Source organism: Equus caballus, chromosome 23, assembly GCF_041296265.1.
Source record: "Equus caballus isolate H_3958 breed thoroughbred chromosome 23, TB-T2T, whole genome shotgun sequence".
Taxonomy (NCBI): domain Eukaryota; kingdom Metazoa; phylum Chordata; class Mammalia; order Perissodactyla; family Equidae; genus Equus; species Equus caballus.
Genome location: NC_091706.1, coordinates 24,098,924 through 24,117,521, shown reverse-complemented (window position 1 = coordinate 24,117,521; position 18,598 = coordinate 24,098,924).

The following is an 18,598-nucleotide window of genomic DNA, read 5'->3' as shown; positions in this document are numbered from 1 at the left end:
TTTTCTTTTTGTAAGCAGTCCAGCACAATCAGAAACAGCCGTCCCTTTTTTGTAGTCAAATGCAACAGCTACTTGTTTTCCCAAAGCCTAGCTTTCAGTTGGCGTCCCAAACAAGCCAGGTTATAATTTAAATACTTGTGATGCCACTTGATGAGACAGATTAATTACAGTATCCCATTTTCCACCTGAAAGAAGTTTTGCACTGTGTTCAAGCTAAAAGAAGCAAGCAATCTAAGCTCAGAATTTGCTCTTGAGAATCTGTTTCCTAGGACTAATCCTGATACCAAAAGCAAAAATTGCGTCAGTCAATGTCTAACCAGGAAAATATAAGTCAACTTAAGTATTTCAAATAAAGGAAATTAATACAAGCAAATGGTGGCACAAGTGTGGTAGAAGGGAGAAACTTAATAGCAGATCATGAAGCAACCCACCAAATAGCTACAGCAAGAAAATCAGCATCACCTCGTAGGACTAAAGAAAGAAGTGATTCTACTGAAGCCCCAAAGCCAGGAATATGTAATGAGGTCAAGAACCATAGGAAGAGCCTGTGGGAGTTGGGACCACTGAATGAGGGGTTATCTGCCAGGAGTAATGGAGGAGATGCAGCTGCTGTTAGAGAGGCTGCCTAAATCAACATGAGAGGATATGTAACTTAAATTCCCCCTCCTCTTGTATTTTGTCTTCTCTTCCCGTTGGCTAATCCCACCTAATAGCTCGTTAATAGTGCCTTGCAATACAGAGTCAAACTGGGAATATGCACTAAACTGATCTTAGAACAAATAAGCAAATGACTGGTTTGATTCCACAAAGAGAAGAGCAATGGGGAGAATCTGCCATCATTCAATGTGGAGTTTTATCCAAGCCAATTCCAAAGTAGCTAGGATTCCTCGAACCTACTTCCCATAGGGTGCTTTTCTATGTCATGCACATATCTGTAGTTCAATCTACGGTAGAAAGTTTGATTTCACAAGAGAAGCTTCATCATCTACAGGAATTTAGACAAGAAAATTTGGGTCTGGGTCATTGTCTATAAAAGCTATCTACTTATAACAGGTGTTGAATACAGACTTCACCTGTAATTCTTCTAACGCCACCACTATTAATGCCAACACCATTCAGATTAGTATTACCGTGTAAAGAGAACATAAAGCACGTTTAAAAACATAATATTATACCACAAATTCGTCCCAGTATTAGAATTATGGAAGCTGAGTTTCAGTTTCAGTGATTGCCTCTCTGGGATTCAGTCGACTGCTCTCTAAAACAGATCTGAATAATTTCTAAGTCCTTTCCAAGCATTTGTTCAACAGATATTTTTCCCAGGCACCTTTGCTAACTGACTTTAGCTAAGCACAAAGAAGACAAGGACTTAGCATTGTAGCCCTTGTATGTTTCATGAAGCCAAATTCCATGGTTATTATTCAAACAATGAGACAAATGTATATTAAATTATACCTGTTCTAAGTGCTATGAAGGAGAAACACATGATTTAGTGAGGAGGATTTGGTCTAGTTAGGGGAATCAAAGAAGAAGTCCATAAGGAGATGATCCTTGATATGTAGGAGTTCAACAGGGAAAGAGATGAGAGAAGAGTATCCAGGCATGTGCAAAAGCCCTGTGGCTGGAGGAAAGTGGCGTGTATGTGAGGCTGAAAGAAGGACACTGTGCCTGGAGCCAATTAAAGAGGATGAGAGTATGGTGCACACTGACACTGGAGAAGCAGTCAGGGGCCAGAATACAAATAACCACAGGGCGTGTGAAATTACATTGTTTTGATCCACTGAGCAGTGAGAAGCCATCAAAAGGTTTAACCTAAAAGTAACATGTTCAGATCTGCACTATGAAAAGATCACTCTAGCTACGTTACAGAAAATGCATTGGAAGAGAAGTAGTAACAGTGGCTGAAGTTGATAGAGATGACGAGTAGGGTATATATTTGAGTGATGGCATTTGCTTGGAAAAGATTAAAGTGAAGGGATAGGAAACAGAGTAATTGTGAGTATATTCTTGGACATATTTGGTTTGGCTGACTTTGAGTTACTTAAAAGAAAGTGTCAAGTAGGCAGACAGTCAGCTGTGACACAAAGGAATAGTCTGGGCAAGAGAAAGATATTTGGGATTCATCAGCTTGGAGATGGTAATTGAAGTTTTGGGCAAGAGTTAGATTGTCTAGAAGCAGAATGTAGAGTTGAGGGAAGAGATCCCCAAATGGAACTATGAGTAACTCTGTCAGCCAATGGTTAGGTATAGGAGGCAGAGCCTACAACAGAAATAGGAAAAGAATGAACAGATGGGCAGGGGAAATGGCAAGAAAGTGTTGTATCACAGAATTCCATGAGAGTGTCGTGAGAAAGAGGATGTGTCCAAAGCTGCTGAGAGGTCAGGAAGAGGAGAAGTGAAAGTGTCCATTCCGTTTAGTGAAATGGACATTATTGATGACACAAATGAAAGCAATTCTGATGGAGTCAGGGGATCGAATGCCAAATTGAAGTGAACTCAGAAGCAATGGGAAGACATTTGGCTGTAGAGCGAAGGAAAAGAGAACACAATTTCTGAAGTGCAAAGAGGATTCTGTTGTTCTTAAAAAATAAAAGAGATAAGCGTGCTTAACTGTTGACAGAAAGTATCCAATTAAGGAAAGATTGGCTGTATAAGAGTGAGAAGAAACAAGCAATCGTGTGAAGTTCCGAAGCAAGCCAGAGGGGGCGCAATTCAAAGTTTTAAATAGTAGGGACGTCTCCATGGTAATGAGAAGGAAGAAGGACAGGGTACATATGAACTGATGTTCTTTTGCTATTGAGAAGATGCTTTGTTGTTATTGGGGAGATAGTGTTGTCTTGTGAAGGCTTTCAATATCTCTGCAAAGTCAGGGTCCTCTTCCTGAAGAGAGGGAAGAACAGCCTGGGGGATGAGAAGGGCTGGACAATGAAGGGAAGCAGGAAGCAGAAGGGCAGGACATTTCCAATTCAAGTTTTCAATGATTACGTTAATTTTCTTCTTATTTGGTATACTCTGATTTCAAATTAGGAATTGTTTCCTTGAACTGGTATCTGGTTCCTTTGCAAAGATTATTTTGTGTCTCATTGACGCTTCTCTCATTCTTTCTCTCTCTCTCTCTCTCACACACACACACACACCCACAAACACACACACCATTACGCCATTGCACTATTCAGCTCTTTGAAAAACTTAATGTTATGTGAATATCACTGCTAAAAATTAATCTACTGTGACAAATTTTATAGTTAAAATCACAGTGGAATTTAGGTCCCCTCTAACAAGGAACCTAAAACACCACTGCCTGACATTAGCTAGATCTGCACAAAGACCTCCCTGGAGTGTTGTTGTCTCTGTTTATCACACTTGAAATTGGTGCAGAGGCACAGCCTTCATCTAAAGCCTGGGCAGCCTTTACAAAGGCCTTATTAAAACTACAAGAAAGGCAGCCACAGATTCTTCTTTTCTTACTTTTCCATACATCCGGTGGGACTGTCCAAGAAACCTAGGTGAGAGCTGTTCAAACTTCAGTGTGTAACAGAGTGACAGACATTGTATGAAAAAATGCAAGACAGGAAGATAAAGCGCTTGAGAAACTAACATCTATATAAGTGAATACCAGGTTCACATTGATTTGTAGCTTCCAATTAGTGGAGTTGCTGAGTAAAATCATGCCAAGATTCTCCTTGTCTCAGGCACCAATATTTGCTCCAAAGAGGTGACTTCCTTTCTAGATAACATTACTGGCTGTGGGAATATTCACCATGATAATGCAACACGAAAGTAATCTTGGCAGATTTCACTCTTATTATTCAAATTAAGAGAAATCTTCTGAATCTAAAAGGAAGGAAAGTGTTCCCGCCTGTTTTATCAACTGTTATAAAATTCATGAAGCCTTGTCTGGCTTGAGTCTTCCATCTACTGACAAATTTGATTAAAATTAGACTTGAGAATAAGTAGTAATTGAACTGTCCAGCTATAGGGATGTTGCCACTGAAAAATTGGCTTCTAAAAAGGGCATCGATTAGAAAGGAAGTGGAGAGAGGCGAGAAATCCGCTGCCAATACTGCCTCTTCAACTATAGAAAATATTGCAACTAAAGGCTAGTGAGGTTAGGAAGACTTTTATTAAATAATGCAAGTAAAAGCTAAGACATTTAGGATTCAACCTATCCACCGAAAGCGATTTGATGTGTTAGCTTTCTATTGCTGCTGTAACTTAGTGACCTAAAACAAAACAAACTTATTATCTTACAGTTCTACAGTCTAAAAGTCTGACATGGGTTTTACTAGGCTAAAATCAAGGTGTCAGCAGGGGTGCATTCCTTTTGGAGGCTCTGAGGGGACAATTTGTTTCCTTACTTTTTCTGGCTTCTAGAGGTGGTCCACATTCCTTGGCTCATGGTCCCTCCATCCATCTTCAAAGCCAGCAGCATGACATGTCTCTGACTGTGATTCCATCATGACGTCTCTTTCTCTGACCCCATTTCTGCTTCCATCTTCCACTTTTAAGGACGCTGTGATTACAATGGACCCACCTGTATTAAGCAGGATAATCTCCCATCTCAAGGTCCTTAAATTAAGCACATAAAGTCCCTTTGGCCATGGAAGGTAATGCATTCACAGGTTCTTGGGATAGAATGTTGACATGTTTGCGGGTGGGGGCCATTATTCTACCTACCACACTTGGGAATGTTGGGAGGGCATGTTTTTAAAAGAAATTTTTGTTCTATTTCTGTAAAAAATGTTGTTGGAACTTTGATAGGGATTGTGTTGAATCTATAGATTGCTTTAGGAAGTATGGACATTTTAACGATGTTAATTCTTCCAATCCAAGAGCACGGAATATCTTTCCAATTCTTTGTATCTTCTTCGATTTCTTTCAACAATGTTTTATAGTTTTCGGTGTACAGATCTTTCACCTCTTTCATTAAGTTTATTACTAGGTACTTTATTCTTTTTGTTGCAATTGTAAATGGGATTGTATTCTTAATTTCTCTTTCTGCTACTTCGTTGTTAGTGTATAGAGACGCAACGGATTTTTATACATTGATTTTGTATCCCACAACTTAACTGTATTCCTTTATTATTTCTAAAACTTTTTTAGTGGACTCTTTAGGGTTTTCTAGATATAAAATCATGTCATCTGCAAAGAGTGACAGTTTCACTTCTTCTTTTCCAATGTGGATCCCTTTTATTTCTTTTTCTTGCCTGATAGCTCTGGCTAGGACTTCCAATACTATGTTACATAAGAGTGGTGACAGTGGGCATCCTTGTCTGGTTCCTGTTCTTAGAGGGATAGCTTTCAGTTTTTCTCCATTGAGAATGATATTACCTGTAGGTTTGCCATGTATGGCCTTTATTATGTTGAGGTATTTTCCTTCTATACTCAATTTATTTAGTGTTTTTATCATAAATGGATGCTGTATCTTGTCAAATGCTTTCTCTGCATCTATTGAGATGATCATGTGATTTTTATTCTTCATTTTGTTAATGTGGTGTATCATGTTGATAGATTTGAGGATGTTGAACCATCCCTGCATCCCCGGAATGAAACCCTAAAATTTATATGGAACAACAAAAGACCCCGAATAGCCAAAGGATTCCTGAGAAAAAAGAACAAAGCTGGAGGTATCACACCCCCCAATTTCAAATTATACTACAGAGCCATAGTAACCAAAACAGCATGGTACTGGCACAAAAACAGACACACAGATCAATGGAACAAAATTGAAAGCCCAGAAGTAAACCCACACGTTTATGGACAGCTAATATTCGACAAGGGAGCCAAGAGCATATGATGGAGAAAGGAGAATCTCTTCAATAAATGGTGTTGGGAAAACTGGACAGCCATACGCAAAAGAATCAAAGTAGACCATTCCCTTACAACATGCACAAAAATCAACTCAAAATGGATTAAAGACTTGAATGTAAGACCCGAAACCATGAGACTTCTAGAAGAAAACATAGGCAGTACACTCTATGACATTGGTCTGAGCAGCATATTTTCAAGTCCCATGTCTGACCGGACAAGGGAAACAAAAGAAAAAATGAACAAATGGGACTACATCAAACTAAAGAGTTTCTGCACAGCAAAGGAAACCACCAACAAAATGAAAAGACAACCTAACAATTGGGAGAAGATATTTGCAAACCATATATCAGATAAGGGGTTAATATCCAAAACATACAAAGAACTCATACAGCTCAACAACAAAAAAACCAACAATCCAATTAGAAAATGGGCAAAAGATCTGAACAGAGATTTCTCCAAAGAAGAAATACAGATGGCCAACAGGCATATGAAAAGATGCTCAACATCATTAGCTATCAGGGAAATGCAAATCAAAACTACAATGAGGTATCACCTCACTCCGGTCAGAATGGCTATAATTAACAAGACAGGAAACAACAAATGTTGGAGAGGGTGTGGAGAGAAGGGAACCCTTGTTCACTGCTGGTGGCAGTGCAAACTGGTGCAGCCACTATGGAAAGCAGTTTGGAGTAGCCTCAGAAAATTAAGGATACATCTACCATATGATCCAGCTATTCCACTGCTGGGTATTTATCCAAAGAACTTGAAAACACAAAGACATAAAGATACTTGCACCCCTATGTTCATTGCGGCATTATACACAATAGCCAAGACTTGGAAGCAACCTAGGTGCCCATCAAGGGACGAATGGATAAAGAAGATGTGGTATTTATGCACGATGGACTACTACTCAGCCATAAGAAATGATGAAGTCCAGCCATTTGTGACAACATGGATGGACCTTCAGGGTACTATGCTGAGTGAAATAAGTCAGAGGGAGAAAGTCAAATACCATATGATCTTGCTCATAAGTAGAAGATAAAAACGACCGAAAAAAACCACACATAGCATTGGAGATTGAACTGGTGGTTACCACTGGGGAAGGGGGGAGAGGAGAGGGCAAAAGGGGTGATTAGGATCACATGTGAGGGGATGCACTATAATTAGTGTTCGGGTGGTGAACTTGATGTAGTGTATCCAGAATTTGAAATATGATGTACATCCAAAAAAAATAAAAATTAAAAAAAAGTAGGCAAAAAAATAATAAATAAAATAAAATAAATTTTTTACTGCCAGTTTTCTGTTTTCCAAGCGTATCATGTCCACAAAGGAGACAAAAATATTTAAAGGATTTTTTTCCCTATAACTGTGCAGTACATCAGAGAATCATACCACTCATTTTCAATGGCAAGAATGCTGAATACGAAAAGGATTCCTTTGGCAAAATGAAACTAACTCAGAAGATGTGAATTGATGATTGAAAAGCTACCGGGGACCCACAGGATGTCATACATCTCCTTTTCAGGAAATTACAGCAGTAGAAAGAGCAGACAGAGGCCATAAAATGGAAATAAAAATGTATTTTAATTAAATTATTCCACAATAAAACTAAAAGGAATCTAAAAACAATGGCTGATTATTATCCTCATCATGTTTCTTGAATGGCCTGTGCAAGAAATTACTTTGCGATGGGAGCTAGGATGGTTACAAACAATTTCACCCTGGCTCGCTCTCTCCTCCCTCCTTCTCTAAGTCTCTTTCTCTCTTGGTCTCTGTCTCTCAACTGTCTCTCTCTGCTCTCAGCCCTTTTATGTTGCCGGAAGTACGACCTGAGTGAAGACACAGGCACGTCAATTCATTATCTTCGAAAACAAAGGACATCAGTGGACTTCAAGTCGCTTGGGGTTAAAATTGGCATAAAGCAAACTGTTGCTTGAGCTCCGGCTTGTTCTACCTTCAAAACCAGTGTCAGACGCCAACAGATACAACTGCCAGGAAAGCTGGGTTTCCAGGAAACAACTTCCATATTTTTGTCATCCTCATAATCTAGATGTAAATTTGCTTTGTAAAAAATCTACAGGACTAAGCGTCCACATTTTTCAAATAAAAAATTGGGGCATGTGGTCTAACAAAGGATGTTTCATCATTTATAAATTTAAATGAAAAGTGTAACAAAGTCATAAAAATAAATTGCATTTAGCTACATATTGAATAAATTTACTTTATTAAAAAAACGAAATTATAAGAAACCGAGCTGTCCTGGAAAATCCAGGATGTATGGTCCTCATTATTTCTACTACACAGCTCAGAACACTATTTGGTTGTAAAGCCCACAATTTATTTTGTACAGTGTCTGCCAGTGCCTCAAAAGCTTCAGAAAAAGTCTTTTTATTCCATGTGAAATCATGTGAACTGAGTATTTGGTTTGCTTAATTATCCCAAGAGTCTGGTTCGGTAGTCCAGTGTCTGGCACACTAAATACTCAATAAACGTAGATTGAATAAATGAACAATTTAAGATTCACCATATAGAAAGCAGGCCAAGTTTCATCTCTGCCAAGACTGAGTAAAAGGCACATAAGATCCATCTGGAGGAATGACTTCTCAGGACATTTGTCCTATAAAGACAGAAACATTTATAATGTATAATTAACAACTAATTTAACTGATTTAATTGAGGTGCATCTGCTTGTGGTATAACCAGGAAAAGGTTTTATTATTTTAAATAAAAAATTCTTTGTCAAGGGACCGGCCTGGTGGTGCAGCGGTTAAGTGGGCACATTCTGATTTGGCAGCCCAGGGTTCCCTGGTTCGGATCCTGGGTGAGGACATGGCGCCGCTTGGCATGCCATGCTGTGGTAGACATCCCACGTATAAAGTAGAGGAAGATGGGCACGGATGTTAGCTCAGGGCCAGTCTTCCTCAGCAAAAAGAGGAGGATTGGCAGCAGTTAGCTCAGGGCTAATCTTCCTAAAAAAAAAAAAAAAAAAAAATTCTTTGTCAAGCCTCCATTCCTGTTGGATTTCAGACTCCAGAGGGATATCTCAGTCCAATTTCATAAATTTTCTGACTGATTTTGGTGCTCTCCATTTGTAAACAACCTTTTCAATTCACAGCTCTCTTGCTCTACTATCCAAGATAGGTTCGACAGGAGTCTCCGTGGCTTGGAGCAGGAGGTGGGGAGGGAGAGAATGGGGTCTTCTCTCTCATGCCATTCCTCACCTTCTTTGCTGTCATTCTTGTTCTATAATTGGAACAGGGATGAAGGAGAGGAAGGAAGACATTGCACAAGTGGACTGCTCATGGTAAATCAGCCTCTTTTTTTGGCAATGGACCACCGTCGCCCTCATGTCCCTCTCTCCATCACATGCTTTCTTCCTCATGAGAGGCACTTATGGATTCTCTGGTGGGATCTCCAGGGATTTCTTTCTGCACAACTTCCTGACATGGGGTATCTGACTGGGGTTCAGCTTTTTCCTCTTTGTCTCAGGCCGTCCTGGGTGATCCACCCCAGATCCTTGATTGTTGGGCTTCCTTTGCCCAATGGGTGGAACTTGGAAGGGCAGTGATTGAGGAAAGCTTAATACTCAGCCACCTGCTCACCTTCAGCCAGATCCCTGTCACATATCCTTTTCATACCAAACATTGACATGCAGGCTGCACGCTGGGATTTTCTCTTCCAACTCTGTCATGTATTTCTATGACCTTTCTCCATGTTCAAGCCTAAAGAACTCGATCAGTTCAGTGGCTCAGCATTTTGTAACAGATCGTCCTTGTCTTTGACATATACGGGGTCAGGGAAAGTGATGGGCACTCCCAATCTTGTGGGAAGGTGGGAGAACCAAGCTCATAACCCTTTCTTCTCGGGGATGGAATGACTACCACTCTATACAATCATTTTTTCCCTAAAAGGTGATATCTCACATTCTCTGTAGATCTATTTTGTATATGGGGGGAAGGGAAGGGTAAGTTTACTCATGCCATTAAACTGGTGTCCTCAGCCTTTCCTGGGGAGAACTAACTGGATTTCCAGATTGAGACGTGCTGCACTTGAATTTTAAGGTAACTAGTGGCTCTTATTCTCAGTGTTAGCCCACTGGTTGAGTGGTTCCTGAAAACCAGAATTGCAATTATAGAAAGCTTACCATGGAGCCAGCCTTTTTTCTTACATATACTGCTCTACACATACCAAGCCATTTTTCTTCCCACAACAACTCTAGGAATACGATATCACTGTGCCCATTTTATAGTAAGTTTACAAAGGGTTTTTTTTCTTTGTAAATCACTAGTGTATCAGGTAAGTATACCACTCAGTGTTCAAGAAACAGGTTAGATTTTTAAAAGTTCTTTTGGCTAAATTATACTAACTTAGAAGATATTATTAAATCATTTTACAATATGTTGAGATCATTAATATTATGCTTTCCATTTACAGCAACTTGCCTGATTTCACCAAGCCAGTGTTACCATTAGAACCAGGTGTTCTAATTCCATGCTTAGTGTTCTTCTTGATGCTGTGCTGTTAATGGGAAATTTTACTTTCTTCTTGTTAAAGCTCAAGTCCAACGGGTCTTCTATTCCACAACATGTGTGTCGTGCACCAAGATGCATATGGAGAGCCACAAACACATAAAACACATAAAATAACAAACGGACAGCCAAGTTCGTTCACAATGAGTTCATCCAGCAGAAACTTGATTCTAGTGAAGCTTCTCCGTGAATGAAAGACTAGAGTTGTGACAACGTGAAATATTCTTGGGCTTCTAGTAGATACTCTCTGATGCTTCTTCCACTTGGACCATCTCCAATCAAAGGGCAAGAACTGAAAATATTGAAGAGCAAGGCCGCCTAGACTGCAGAGGAAATCCCATTTGATAAGCAAATGTATTCACCCCATAGTTAGCAAAATTTAGAAATATGTTTTCCTATATCCTAAAGTCACATGGGCTATTATACTCCATTACAATTTGTAATAAAACAAAATACTCTGTCGATGCATTTACAATTTGTAAGGTTGGAAAAGGAGCACTGAAAGTGGTTTGAGTAGCATCAGAACCACATTGAAATATTGGTGCTGAAACAAAAACTCCTACAGAAACTCAGATTTCCATGATAGGGAAGAGAAAGGTCAGCCTTGCTGGTTGGATAACAGGAATCCTGAAGGCACGGGGACTATCACCTCCCATATAAAATCTTTAATTCCACCCTTGCTTCCTAATTTCTGAAATTTTTCACACCTTTATATCAACCATTGTAGGTTAAATTCTTTCAGCTAATACGTGGGTCTCTTAAATCAAAGTCCGTCAAAGACTTAATCTTTTGCTAAGCAGTCACAAATTGTAGGAATCATTTAAATTAACCGCATCATCTTATCAACTGAAAAGGCACTGGTGAAATAGCCATATTTGAATTGGAGGTGAAAGCAACTGTTTAGAAGGAGACATGCACAACAATGTTCACTGCAGCATAGCCTGTAGTAGTGAAAAATCAGAAACACTCTAGATGCTCATCAGGAAGAATACAATAAATTATGATGGATTTCTGACAGGATATTTTCAATGATTAGATTAATATGTATCTTGAAAGCACAATGCTGAGGAAAAAATATATTGAGGAAAATGTTTTAAAGGCATTTTTGAGCACTTAAAAAATCACTCTGAGCAATGCCACAAAAGGTTGTGTAACATTAGGGTGGTTAAAAGCATTAGCCTATGATGAAGCCCGCTGGTTCTGGAGTCAGGGGCCAGCCTTTGAATCCCAGTTTCCCGACCCATTAGCTGTGAGACCTTGTGCAAGTTATTTAAGCTTTTAGTCTCTCAGTTTTAAAATAGAGACAATAACAGTACCTATTTCACAGGCTTGTTTTCAAAGTCAAAGAAGGACTACACGTGAACAATTTAGAATGCTGCCAGGTGTCTAATACATGCTCAATAAACATTGATTATTATTCATTATTTATGTACCTATATGTGTAGAAAAATATAATAATATCCACTGGAATTCATGATATTGAATGTCTCTAGGGAGAAAGGGAGCAAAGAGGCTGAATAGAAAAAAAATGAGGACTTTACCTTTAGTCTGTGTCTTTTATTAAAACAAAACAAATATATGGAACTAAAATACAAATGATGATGATGATGATGATGACTATTTTAAAGCCTGAATGTCAAAGAGTAGAAGCAATACAAAGGGGAACCTGGGAAAGAGTCAAGACAAACTTCACAATTTGAGCAGGTCTGCCCTGTTTTAATTGAGGCTCAGGTCGGGGAAGGAAGCCAGATTGAGGAGAGCAAGAAGGAGGACTTCAGGCAGAGCAGTCTGATCATCCTGACAAGAAGACTTGTAAGCTGGGCAGGAGAGCAAGCTGACCTGCAATTCAAAGGACAGGCCAACTCCTCAGGAAGCCCAAGTTAGTTATAACAACACCACTATCCTCTGTTTCAAAAAAGCCAAGACCTGGAGAGTTTATTCAAACAAGAACAGGGCTGGTGATGGGGTTTGGAGGATGCTGGTGGCCTCTTGGACCTCAACCTCGTATCTTCCATAAGAAAAGACCCAAGAAGGCTATGATTAGCCTGAGAAACATCTAGCCACAGACCTCAAAGGCCTCCATCTCTGAGATCCCGATTTTCAGGAATAGGAAGAGCAGCCATAGAGGACTGAGCAGAAGGCCAGGTACTGGGCGGCCATGAAGTCAAGGTCAGAATGGGAAGAGCTGCAAGACTGACACAGTCCTGAAATGCTGACGTAGAGTTACAGCTAGAGAAGTCTTGTATCTCCCCTCCATGGTGCCAGACTGGGTCTAGAGCTTGATGAAAGTTTCAAATAACACAGTTAGAGGGACCTGAGGGCAAGGTCCCTGGCAGTTTCCACAAGAAAGTAGCTCAGAGAGAGAGGCCGCCGCTCTCCCACTTTCCAAGGTTCTTCTCTCTTCCTTTTCCCATCACTCCAGTCTCCCTATAGTTTTCCATCCATCAAGGGGACTAACTAGCATTGTGTAGACAGACCTGACATGGTTCCAGGAACCCCTATTTAGAATTAGGCCAATTACTTTACCTCTTTGTGCCTGGATTTCCCTATTTCCATAACTGGGATGTCATCTACTTTAAAAGTTGTTGTAAGGATTAATCGCAATAATATATTTGAAGAGGTTTAGCCCGCAGCCTGGCACAGAAAATGCTCAATAAGTGGCATCAATTACTAGCACTCATCACTTAGTAGTCATTCAATAAATATTTGCTTAACTAATTAATTCAAAGTGATATAAATTAAGTTGGAGTCTCTAGGTAGATGTTCACTAGTAGAATACCTGAGCTAATCCAAATAAATGTCTTTTTACCCCCAAATGTAAGAGTCAGTTGTTATGAAAAAATCATTTTAATATTTTAGGCTTTCATGGATAGCTATTTATCTTATGCCATTTAACTTGAGATTTAAAGTGCTGGCAGCACTGTATTACTTATCACTTTCCAATGTCTGACCTCGTGCATGGAGCGGCAGGACATGTGCTACTTCTCCTCTCAGTCGTGTGGAACACACACAGTGGTCCAGGTCTTGGCAAGGATGCCCACACACTTAGCAACTCACATAGCCTCAAGGGTCACACAGCCAAAGAATCAGTTGTACCGTTGAATCACAGAATCCACCTACTTCTGATATGTGATGTTTCCTGGTTTCCTCACCGTCACCCTGAATTCACATATTCCCACACCCTGTTGATACATGACTTCTCAACCAGGTCTACCAATTCCAGGTGATATTTTGAACTAAGTGGTCTCCAAACCGCTTGATTGCATATCCAGTTAGAAAAAGAAGTGACTTCAATATATGTATGCTATAATACTCCGATTAAGCTTCAACACACAGTATTTCTTGATAACAAAGGTGGATGTAAAACTTTATTTCCGCAAATTTTCTTTATGGTTTTTTGATTAATTGGCCATCTTCTTGACAGGTATAGTTAGATAACAGTTGTTTTCATTTCCTGGTGTGATTACCAAAGGGCCACTGCTAGAATTATAGCTCTGCCATATTTTCATTTTTTTATCATTTGCATTTTTCTATTATTTGTCAATCCATGGATTTATTTAAACCATTTTTTGCTTCATAAAATATAGTGTGTTTAGAATTAATAAACAGCAGGCAGCAAACATTGGGTCAATCTCTCTAAAATGTGGGACTCCCACTTCCCTCAGAGTAGCTCATGGATCATATGTGACTAGCTCACACAGTGACTAGATGAATGTGCCAGTTCCAATCTATATATTAAATACTAATGCAACTTAAGTTGGTTTTTATGTTAGATAAAAATTGAAATAGAAGTTCTAGCATCTTGTTCCTACATCCTAATGGATCATCCTGCTCACTCCATTGGCTAGACTCCCCCACTCCCCTTTGGAGACCACTGATGTGAATGCTTTACCTAATATGCGGCTCAATAGCAGCAGAACCATTTGAGGAACAATACAAATAGTCTTATGAGAGTTCACTTTAAAAAACAAAGTTTATCTGATAAGAATCTCAAACTGAAGGACGCTTGCATTGTACAAGTAAGCACCTTCTAAATGTGCCATTTACTCATGGGCCCACACATATGAGCAAAGAGAAGCTGGAAAGAATAATGTTGACTTGAGTCCCATCATTAATGGAAAAAGGAAGTTTTGCTGGGGCAGCAGCGATCAGTAAAGTCTTTGAGCATCCTCTATATGCATCGTACTTAGAATGATGTATTGGTTCAGCAGGCTTTGCCTTGGCCTATGGTGTGAGGCATTGTGTGAAATTTATGGTGTGCCTGAACTTGATCTGTTTGTCAATGTCATCCTCCTCAAACCAGACTTGGTTGTATTGACTCATGATTTCCACAGTAGTAATAGTAGAATGATAGATGGAGCCTCAGAAAAGAACTCGCTCGCTATCTCCACTGTCATTTTTTGGCAAGAGAAGCCAGTCTTGAAAGGGCTGTTGCAACCACATCCTGAATCTATTTATTGGAAAGTAATGGTTCATTCATTAGTGCTGCTTTGAATCATCTTGTTGATTTGGAAAATAAATTTATAAACAACCAAACAACACTTACAAATTCTTGTTCTTTAAATTCTTTCCCCCAAAATAGCTTATTTACATTTTGGGGGAAGTGAATGCCCTACTTTCATTGGTATTTGTATTCTCCATCTCTTCCCCAACCTTTCTGGTTTTAAAGAATGAATAAAATATATTTCAGTGTTCCACCTCTGCTTGGAGAAATTTATGAATACCCATAAGGATTACTGTGGCACATATTTCCCCCCATTTAAACACTATTGTACACGTCTACAAAACTCAAATATGGTAAGGATTTGTTTGTAAGTTTGTGAGAAGGCCAGGTAATATTTCTCCAGGAAAAAGAGAACTTTGTAGGTTATCAATGAAGTGGTAATGTGTCTGTGCATGTGTGTGTAGTTGTACAAGGGACCACAATTAAATATTCTCCAGTAACTTGGAGAAAAGGGAACTTAGAAATGACTTAGCTCCTTTGGATATAATTTAAGCTACAAATGAGGCAGAATTAAGAGTGTCCTCTTATTGTTAAGCCATAAAATGTGCAAAGATGAATCAGAGCAGAAATATGCCAAATCATCTCTCAGAGAAAATGATTCTCAGATCAGAACAATATTGATTATATTAACATAATATAAAACCAGAATATGTTCATACAAATGGGCTTTGGTCCGTGAAGAATCTTAAATAAAAGGAACCACAGAACTCTATTTCTAAATCCTTTCTTTACTGTTCAAGATGGGTGTAGCCGGGCACATTCCTCTGGGAGGTAAATGTTCTCTTGCAGGGGTGGGCAGGGCCAGTCTATAGAGCTTGATGTCTCAAAGATTTAACCAGCAGCCCACTCTCCCATCCTTGAATTTTTTATAGCTTTATTGAGTTATAGTTTACATATCATAATAGTCACCCATTATGTTACAGTTGAATGATTTTTAGCAAATTTATACAGTTGTGTAATCATGACCAAAACCCAGTTTTAGAATGTTTCCATCACTCAACAAGTTCCCTTGTGCTCATTTACAATCAATTCTTACTCACACTCTCAGCCTCAGACAACCATAAATCTACTTTCTGTCTCTATAGATTTGGCTTTTCCAGAAATTTCATATAAATGGATTCATACAATATGTAGTCTCTTGTGTCAAGCTTCTTTCATTTAGCATAATGTATTTGAAGTTCATCCATGTTGTTGTAAGTATCAATACACCATTTTTTAAACTGATGAATAACATTCCATTGTATGGGTCCACATATGATCTATTTACCAGTTTGGGTTTATTTGGATTGCATAAATAAACTGCAATGAACACACAAATCTTTTTACAGACGTATGTTTTGATTTCTCTTGGGTGGATACCTAGAAGTGGAATTTCTGGTCAGATATAAGTACACATAAGTGACTAGACCATTGTACATACATTTCACTTTCTCCAAATCTTCACCAACATGTAGTATCGTAAACCTTTTGCATCATAGCTATTCTAACGGGTATATAGAGGTATCTCACTGTAGTTTTACTTTGCATTTGGCTAATGACTAATGATATTAAGCATCTCTTCATGTGCTTATTAATAATTTCTACATCTTCTTTGTGAAATGTCTGTTCAAACATGTTGCCCATTTTTTAATGAGGTGGTTGGTCTTATTGTCGAGTGATAAATATTCTTTACGTATTCTAGATACAAGTCCTTTATCAGATAGATGTTTTGCAAATATTTTCTCCCAATGTGTCACTGGTCTTTTCATTTTCACTCTTTTGAAGAGCAAAAGTGTTTTAAATTTTGATAAAGTCAAGCTTATCAATTATTCCTTTTATTGGTCTAAGAAATTGTTGTCTAACCCAAGGTCACAAAAATTTTTCTACTATGTTTTCTTCTAGAAGTTTTATGGTTTTAGCTTTTAAATTTAGGGCTACTATCCATTTTAAGTTAATTTTTGGGGTATGATGTGACATAAGGGGCTAGGCTCATTTTTTGCATGTGTATATCCAGTTTTCCCAGATGAAGACAATCCTCTCCCTCATTGAATAGCTTTGGCACCTTTGTTGAAAACCGATTGACCAATGTAAGGATTTCTCCCTTGATGTAATGCAAATTTCTCACTTTAAATAAATTAATTGGAATTCCAATTCATACATAAGTTTGAAAGTTCAGTTAACCTGAGTTTCTGAGTCCACAAAGCTGAAGACCTAGCTGGGAGAAGTTTCTCAAGGTAATCATCATCTTGGAGGATACTTGACAGCCAGTCAGCCTCTGGCGACATCACTTTATAGAAACTTCCCAGCTTCAATCATGAATAAATATTTGTTGAGCCTCTGTTATGTGGAATGCATTATGAAGGATTCAAAGAAATATAAAATGGGTCAGTATTCTTCTGGTATGTGCCGGTATGACCAACCAGCTTGTTCATGTCCAGTCTCTACTGTGATTAGTGGAGCTGATGCTGCACTGGTTATAATTTTTTGGTGGGTTTTATTTTTTCTTTGCTGGGGAATATTCACCCTGAGCTAACATCCACTGCCAATCTTCCTTTTTTTTTTTTGTATGTGACCTGCCACCACAGCATGGCTACTGACCAATGAGTGGTTTAGGTCCGTGCCTAGGAACTGAACCCAGGCTGCTAAAGAAGAGCTGAACTTAACCACTAGGCAATCAGGGCTGGCCTTGTTTATAAACATTTAGAACATCACCACTGAACATGAGATATGGTTTTCAGTCCTCCAAAAGCTTAGAGTCTAGTTGGAAAGGTAAGACAGCTTCATAGTTAAAATGCTGATGGCAGTAAGTGGTATGCTGGATTCAGAAGACTGAGAGAGGGAAAATCAGAGAGCTATTGGTAGTGTTAGCAGAAAAAGTAGAAAAATGTGTCTAATGATACATTTTTAAAAGAATAATATTATATAAAATTTAGGCTTTGTACACTTATAACTTATTGACGCCCCCAACTTTTCTAAGCAGTAGCTTCTGCTAAAATTAATTTTTAAAATAATAATATTGATTTCTGCCATTTCTTGACTGCCTACTAGGTGTCAGGCTGTGAACTATGTTAGCTAACAATGCCAGCTGGAGCTATAACTACGCTAGGTTGTGCACTATATTATCTCTAATCCTTACAACAAACCCAATAAACAGAAGACATTATTGTAGCCATAAGCCTAAGTTGGCCAGCTTGGAATAAAAATAAGGCTACAAAGTGACAATAATATTCAAATTTAAATATTCCAAGTCCAATCCCTATAATGGAAAAATATATTCTTCTCCAAGCTTCCCTGCTCTAAGGGATTACTCAGAACACAAGGAATGCTATGCACATTATAAATTAGTCACCCTCACTGTCTCTTGCCTCCTGCCTTTGGCCTATAAGGGGCTGTAATAATTCAGTCACAGACGATAGGATTGGTCACCATAATGCCTGATCTTTGAACAGCAAATGTAGTGGTCTCAGTCTCCTCCAATGATGTCCTACCACTGTCACTGATGAAGCTCACTGTGATTTTGAATTTTCAGTGTTTCATCAAGATACAGAAACAATGATGTTGCTCTCCCTACTGTCGGGCTGAGTCCTGAAGCCCACTGTAGAAATAGCTTCTATTAAGCACAAGTAGAAGCATTTTCTTGGGTCTTACCATGGTGCAGGGTCAGAAGGAGCTAAGGACTTGGCCACATCGTGTGTCAAGATTTAGGCCGTTCCCAAGGCCCCTCCATCCAAGCCCTTGAGAATTGACGAAGTTCATACCTCTCCTAGTACCAAAG